The sequence below is a fragment of the Mus caroli genome, chromosome 10, assembly GCF_900094665.2.
Source record: "Mus caroli chromosome 10, CAROLI_EIJ_v1.1, whole genome shotgun sequence".
NCBI classification, from domain to species: domain Eukaryota; kingdom Metazoa; phylum Chordata; class Mammalia; order Rodentia; family Muridae; genus Mus; species Mus caroli.
The window spans coordinates 52188261-52194260 of record NC_034579.1 but is presented as its reverse complement, the minus strand read 5'-3'; positions in this window follow the sequence as shown (position 1 = coordinate 52194260).

Sequence of the window (6000 nt, the reverse complement as noted above, 5' to 3'; positions counted from 1 at the left end):
TCCCCTCTCCTCTCCTCTCCTCTCCTCTCCTCTTTCCTCCTCTCCCCTCCCCCTTCCCTCTCCCCTCCCCCCTTCTCTCTTTCCCCTGCATTTCTATAATAAACCTCTTAAACCATACAGAGTCTCTGCTCCATCTAGATCCGCTGCGCCATTCTCGCCAGGGTTGGGAACTCCTTCCCTCATCCCTCTCTCCTATAACCCCCGGGTGACAGGGTGTCCCCTCAAGGTCCTCTGTCAGAGGATGCCCCTTCTCCATCCCTTGCCACGTGGGTCAGAGGCTTAGATGTCCACCTGGGGCCCTGTGGAAAGTGCCTGGCACTCTCCCTGCATCTGCCTGCCTAGAGCACAGGAAGTCTGGCAGGACATGGCATATTTCCCCCCCTTCTTCCCCAGGGCCTTCCCAGGGCCCCCCTTTTTTGTGCTCAACTTTTCTCAGGGGTGAAGTAAATAGGTATTATAAACATGGTAGAAATGAAGATATTTAAAAGAAACACTTTGCTTCTCTCAATCTGAATATCAGGCTATTGAAACAATGGATAGTAAAGAAATGTGAATTTCCCCAGGAATCTCCTTCTGGGAGAAGTAAAAGGCTCCAATCAGAGGGGAAACTTGTCTCCCTAAAATAAATTTTACTCCATTCTAACAACTTGACAGAACACCTTACAGGATGGGACTGAAGGCCAGAGCATCACGTGTCAGTGCTGGGCAGAAACACACACAGACCATGCACTTAGATGTGCATATCTTTGGCCTTCTATTTAAACTTTGATCTTACTTAGTATCCCAGGAACAGACTTAGGGGATTGCTGGAGCTCTTTCCTACTCTTCCTCGTGTGGTTACGTTGTCAAAAGCTCCCAATCTGAAGTAGTTTTCTCACATGGAAACAGAGACTGGACTGATCATAAGACTTGTGAAGGTCTACTAAAGATTGCCAAGTTCTTTTCCATTCAGATGATTTTGCTAGAGAACTCTGAGCTGTGAAAATGACCAACTTCTCTTTGTCAACTCTAGGGGCTGACTGACCTTGGCTTGAGTTATCCCTTCTGCACTGTGGCTGGAACATTCTTTTCAGTCAGTGCTCTGAGTCCCTTCTTTCACAAGTTCACTAGTTGGAGCTGCAAGGAGAGTGCAACCTCTGAGAAACATCCCAATTACCTGCTGTGATAATTTCCCCAGGCAAAGGGATAGATTTGGTGCCAATTACCAATCTTGAGTAGAGCAAATAACCTATAGTCTTTTTAAATGTTTGGTTTTTATAGTTTTGGGTTCTTATGTAAAACATTTTTGCCACTTAATATTTAGTAACAACTCATTGTACACAATGCACTCAATAAATGATTCAGACTGACTGAAAGGGGAATAAAAGAATTTGGTTGCATTTTCTCAGAGAAATTAAATCTGGAGAATTTTGCAATGACATAACTCTGAGATAACCACTTCTTTTCTTAGTTTGTGTGGACTTCTTTGGCTTTAACTTTTTATGTCTAGATTTTTATATAAAATTGTAAGGGGACTTTCCCTAAGAAATCAGAAGCCAATCACTGGGTAAAAGAGAAGGTGAGATTTCTAGGCAGGACAGGAAGAGGAGAGAGAGGTTAGGGTCGGAGCAGGCAGTGGCCAGATGAGAAGCTGCAGACGTGTAGTCTCTACAAGGCACCGATACGTTTGTAGTCTCTGCAGGCAATTGTGGAGGCCAAGGAGGATGGGGCAGGATATTCTTCGCCCAGCCTTTGAGTTGTCTGGTCAGTTTTAAAATATAAAGGTCTCTGGTGTTTTCCTTCCACAGGGCTAAAGGGAGCTGGGTGAGGCTGCCATTGCTGGCACAAGCACGAAACAATCAGAGACCAGAGCGGCTTTGCCAGGCTAGCCTTGCGAGCTGGGTGAGACCTTTGTTGGCAGTGTTCTCGGAGCATAGCCGGGAAGGCGCTCCTGGCGTTGGTGGGGAAAGCAGTGGGAAAAGTGTTAGCTAGCAGGCGTGCCGCTGCTACTCCCAGAGCCTGCCTGGAACTAACATGGTTTTCTGGAATTACATGAAACATGGAATGGCAATTGATATTGACATTCTATCTAAATTATGCAGAATTTTCATATTAAATATGAATAACGGAGGTTTTAGCCAGGATTATATTTAAATTCTAACTATATTGTCTTTACAGCACTCTACCACAAATACTGTCTATCTATAAATTACTAATTATGAGTACAGGGCTAATTTGAGGCTGTAATCTCAAGCAGAGTTGATGAAAGTCACCATTAAGAGCCACATTGACGTCAAGGAGGAGAATGAATACAAAATACTTAGTTCAGCACTGGTAATCTCAACTTTTTCATCAAACTAATGACCAACAGATCTTTACTAAGGAATATCCTCAGTCTCACAAAATATTGTACAGTATTTATAAAAACTGTACAAATTTATGTTGTTAAAAAATAAGAGCATATAAATCTACTGTACCAACTCTTTCATTGTGCTTTTGGTTCATATGTAGCTATCTGGGCAGAGGGCAATAGAATGCAGTTTATAAAGGGTTAAACAGGAATTTCGAACTAGGAAGGGACAAATTAGGACCAGGGAGGGAAGGGCAGGTTAGAAAAGAAAAACTGAGAGGGATAGAAAATACTAACTACTTTCCAAAAACTCATAAGGAAATCTACTAGTGTAGAATGTTCCCAAAATATGTCTGTATACACACATAAAATATATACATACAAAATGTAGTCCTGTAAGGAGGCAACAGTGTCCCTAGTAGTAGACACCACAGACTAGTCAATAAGAAGCCCACTCTCAGGAGTGAGTAACATCTTCTGAAGCTGTTAGCCAGTGAGGTCCCAAAGGTCCCCAATCATTAAAAGCCCCTGCCAGCATTCCCTCTTGGCATCCCTCCAGAACTTGATAGTAAGACCCGATAGCAGACTATGCACTGGAATCCTAGAACACGGACACATCAAGCTGGCATTGATCTGGATACTTCACCCTTACTGCTTAGCTTTATGAGTGCTGGAAGGTGCTCTGTCTGCTATTGGAAGAGAGTAGAAAGCATCATCCATGCACAGCTGTGAGGTCCGAGAATAACAAAAATTACAGGCCTAGGAAGACATACCATTGGTACACTAGTAACATCATGGGAGTAACCAACCACTTTCTGATTGGATTTAATGCTCAGTTCTAAAGATGAAACACATGCTTGGTACTATTATCATTCAAGAACATAGGGGCAGACAGGTCATACCCCCTAAATGAAATAAATAAAGACATCTCTTGACTCTCTCCCATTAGAAAAACCTGCATTTACACTAAATGATGATCAACATAGAGACCCACACCTAGCCAAGATGCAGAGAATCAGAGTCTGCAGACAGGCCTAACTGGAACATATATACCACATCCTCTTCCCTTACAAATACAAGGATCACTGCAGAAAAGGGAGCAGAAAAATCTGCATGAGCCAGAGGCAGGTAGGTGGCAACAATGATACTCTATTATCCAAACACAGAAGGGCAGTGCACATACGAACTCACAGCAGTGGTGGCATGAACAAGACCTACCAAACCCAAGCCAGACAAACTTGTAGCACAGAGAGGGAAGCTGGGCATGAAGTTCCACACCTAGCTGAGGAACTATCAGCAGTTGTTAGCTGCTGGGAAAAGAGCCAGTTCTTTCTACAGTTCAGCTGCTGTATATCAGCTGTGCTCCAGTGGACAACAACGAATCCAAGAATACCTGAGAAGCACAAATTGCCTTGGTAGGGGTGGGGGTGGGGGGCACACAAAATTGGGAGGGAAGATATAGGAATTGGGGGTAGATATAGGAAGAGTTGGAGGAAGGAGTGAAAATTAATTTGTACAAATTTCTCAAAGAACTAATGGAAAGATTCTAAAACACATGATGAGTAAGTTGCATAGATACATATTAGCTTAGCACACACTAGCTTTGTTCTCAGTGTTTTAGTCTATAAAAGGTCTTTAGGGAGCCAAGTCCCAACACTTGAAGGCAGAAGCAGGCAGATCTATGTGAGCTGAAGGCTAGCCTGATCTACAGAGTGAGTTCTAGCACAGTCAAAGCTACAACGAGAAATTCTGTCTTGAAAAACAAAACAAAACCAACAAAAGATTCATAGATAAAGTGATCTCCAAACACTCATGATTTCAAATTACGAATATTAGCCATAGAAGGCCCTACGTATTAGAGTGGTAGGCAATGTGATTCCATGAGCTCTCTGAAGTAAAATTGAAATATTAATAACACAAAATTATAGACCCATCCTAGATCTCACAAACCTCAGTTGACACTTAATGAGATCTCCAACAATTTGTGTCATTCTAAATTCGAGAAGCCCTGTTGTATATACATCCTAAAGTCAGTAGTTAACCTCCTGAGGTTTCACTGAGGATAAACTATGTTTACCTTACTCTAAGAAAGAAAATCCCTTTCATCACTGAATAGTAATCCTAGTATTTAAGTTAATCCGATTTCTGGCATCGCAAATGCAATTTATAAACAATGTCTTTGGAGAGTGAGACAAATTACATGGAAAAAACACTCCAAAATGTAAGAGTCCTTCTCTCTGGAAAATGAGTCTCAGCTTGTTTTAATCTGAATTTTGATGGTATTTGACTTCCGAGTATTACAAATGTAACTCCTTCATGATTTTGTAAATGATTAGAATTTTGCAGAACTCGCTTGAGACCATAGTTTAAAATGAGACCACTTTTCAATCTTCTGATTGGTGTTTCAATCAAGTTACTTAGAAATTCATTATCTTAAAAAGTTTAAAGTCATAATAATGGATATTTGGGTCAAAAAGGAATCCTGGAGTTTATTTCATCTATTCATGTAATCATTTAGTTTAAAGTAACTTAATCATGTCATTAAAAGGAAATTAGCTGGAAAAAAAATAGGTTGTAGAAATCAAGAGCTATCCTTGATGCAAACATTATCCTGCTAGCTGTCAAGAGATACTCATTATTGAACAAGGTGAGATTTTTTCAAAAGATCATTAATTTAAATTCATTGTTTGTAATGTAAACGGGAAGTGGAGTGAATATGTACCTATAAAACTTTGACTCTGTTCGTTGAGGTTGAACATTAAATTTGGAAAAGTCACAAATTTGATTCTTCATTAAAGTAGAAGAAAAGGAAATTGTTCAGAGAACAAAGTGGCAAACAAAACTGGCCATACACCAAGCAAGCATTTGTAGAACGGTTTTAGAATGTCAGCCAAGGATACCAAGCATAGTTTATTTGTCCTTTGAAATCTTATATACAGGTGATCAGTTTGAGCTAAATATTTATCCAGTGAAAGATGGGGAAATTTGTTTTATAGTCAGTCAAACTTATTGAGTTCTTAAATGTGGAGGTTGAATGAGAACAGCCCCCTTAGGCTCCTGTATTTGAATGCTTGATCCCCAGTTGGTGAAACATTTTGATAGGTTGCAGAGGTTTGGTTTTGTTGGAGGGCAAGGGCTGTGTTTTGAAACCCCACACCATTCTCAATTAGCTCTCACTGCTTGTGGATCAAGATGTAATCAAGCTCTCAGCTACTGTTCCAGGACATGCCTACCACCCTACTGTCATGTTCCCACTGTGACACTCATGGCTCTAACTCTCTGAAACCGTAAGTCCCAAATGAATTGCTCTGTAGTCACAGTATCTTATCACAGCAATACAAAAGTAACTAAGGCATTGAATAAAGTCTAACATACAATAAAAATCTAACCACCACTAAAATGAATGAAAACCTAATAGCAAGTCTGTGGTTTAAACGCTTTAAAGAAAGCAGAGCAGGCTACTAGAATCTTGAATTTTAGCTACCGTATTACCAACTATCTTTAGTGAGTTGTTAGCAAATGATGACAAGCAAGCATTTTCTTTCCTTCGTTTTTGTTCTTTTTATATACCTCTGGACCACTAAAGCATCTTTAGAATGTACCTTCCTGCCATCGCTCTGAGACTCCCATCTGTTCTGAACAGGTACTTCGCTTCCAAGATACTTGAATTA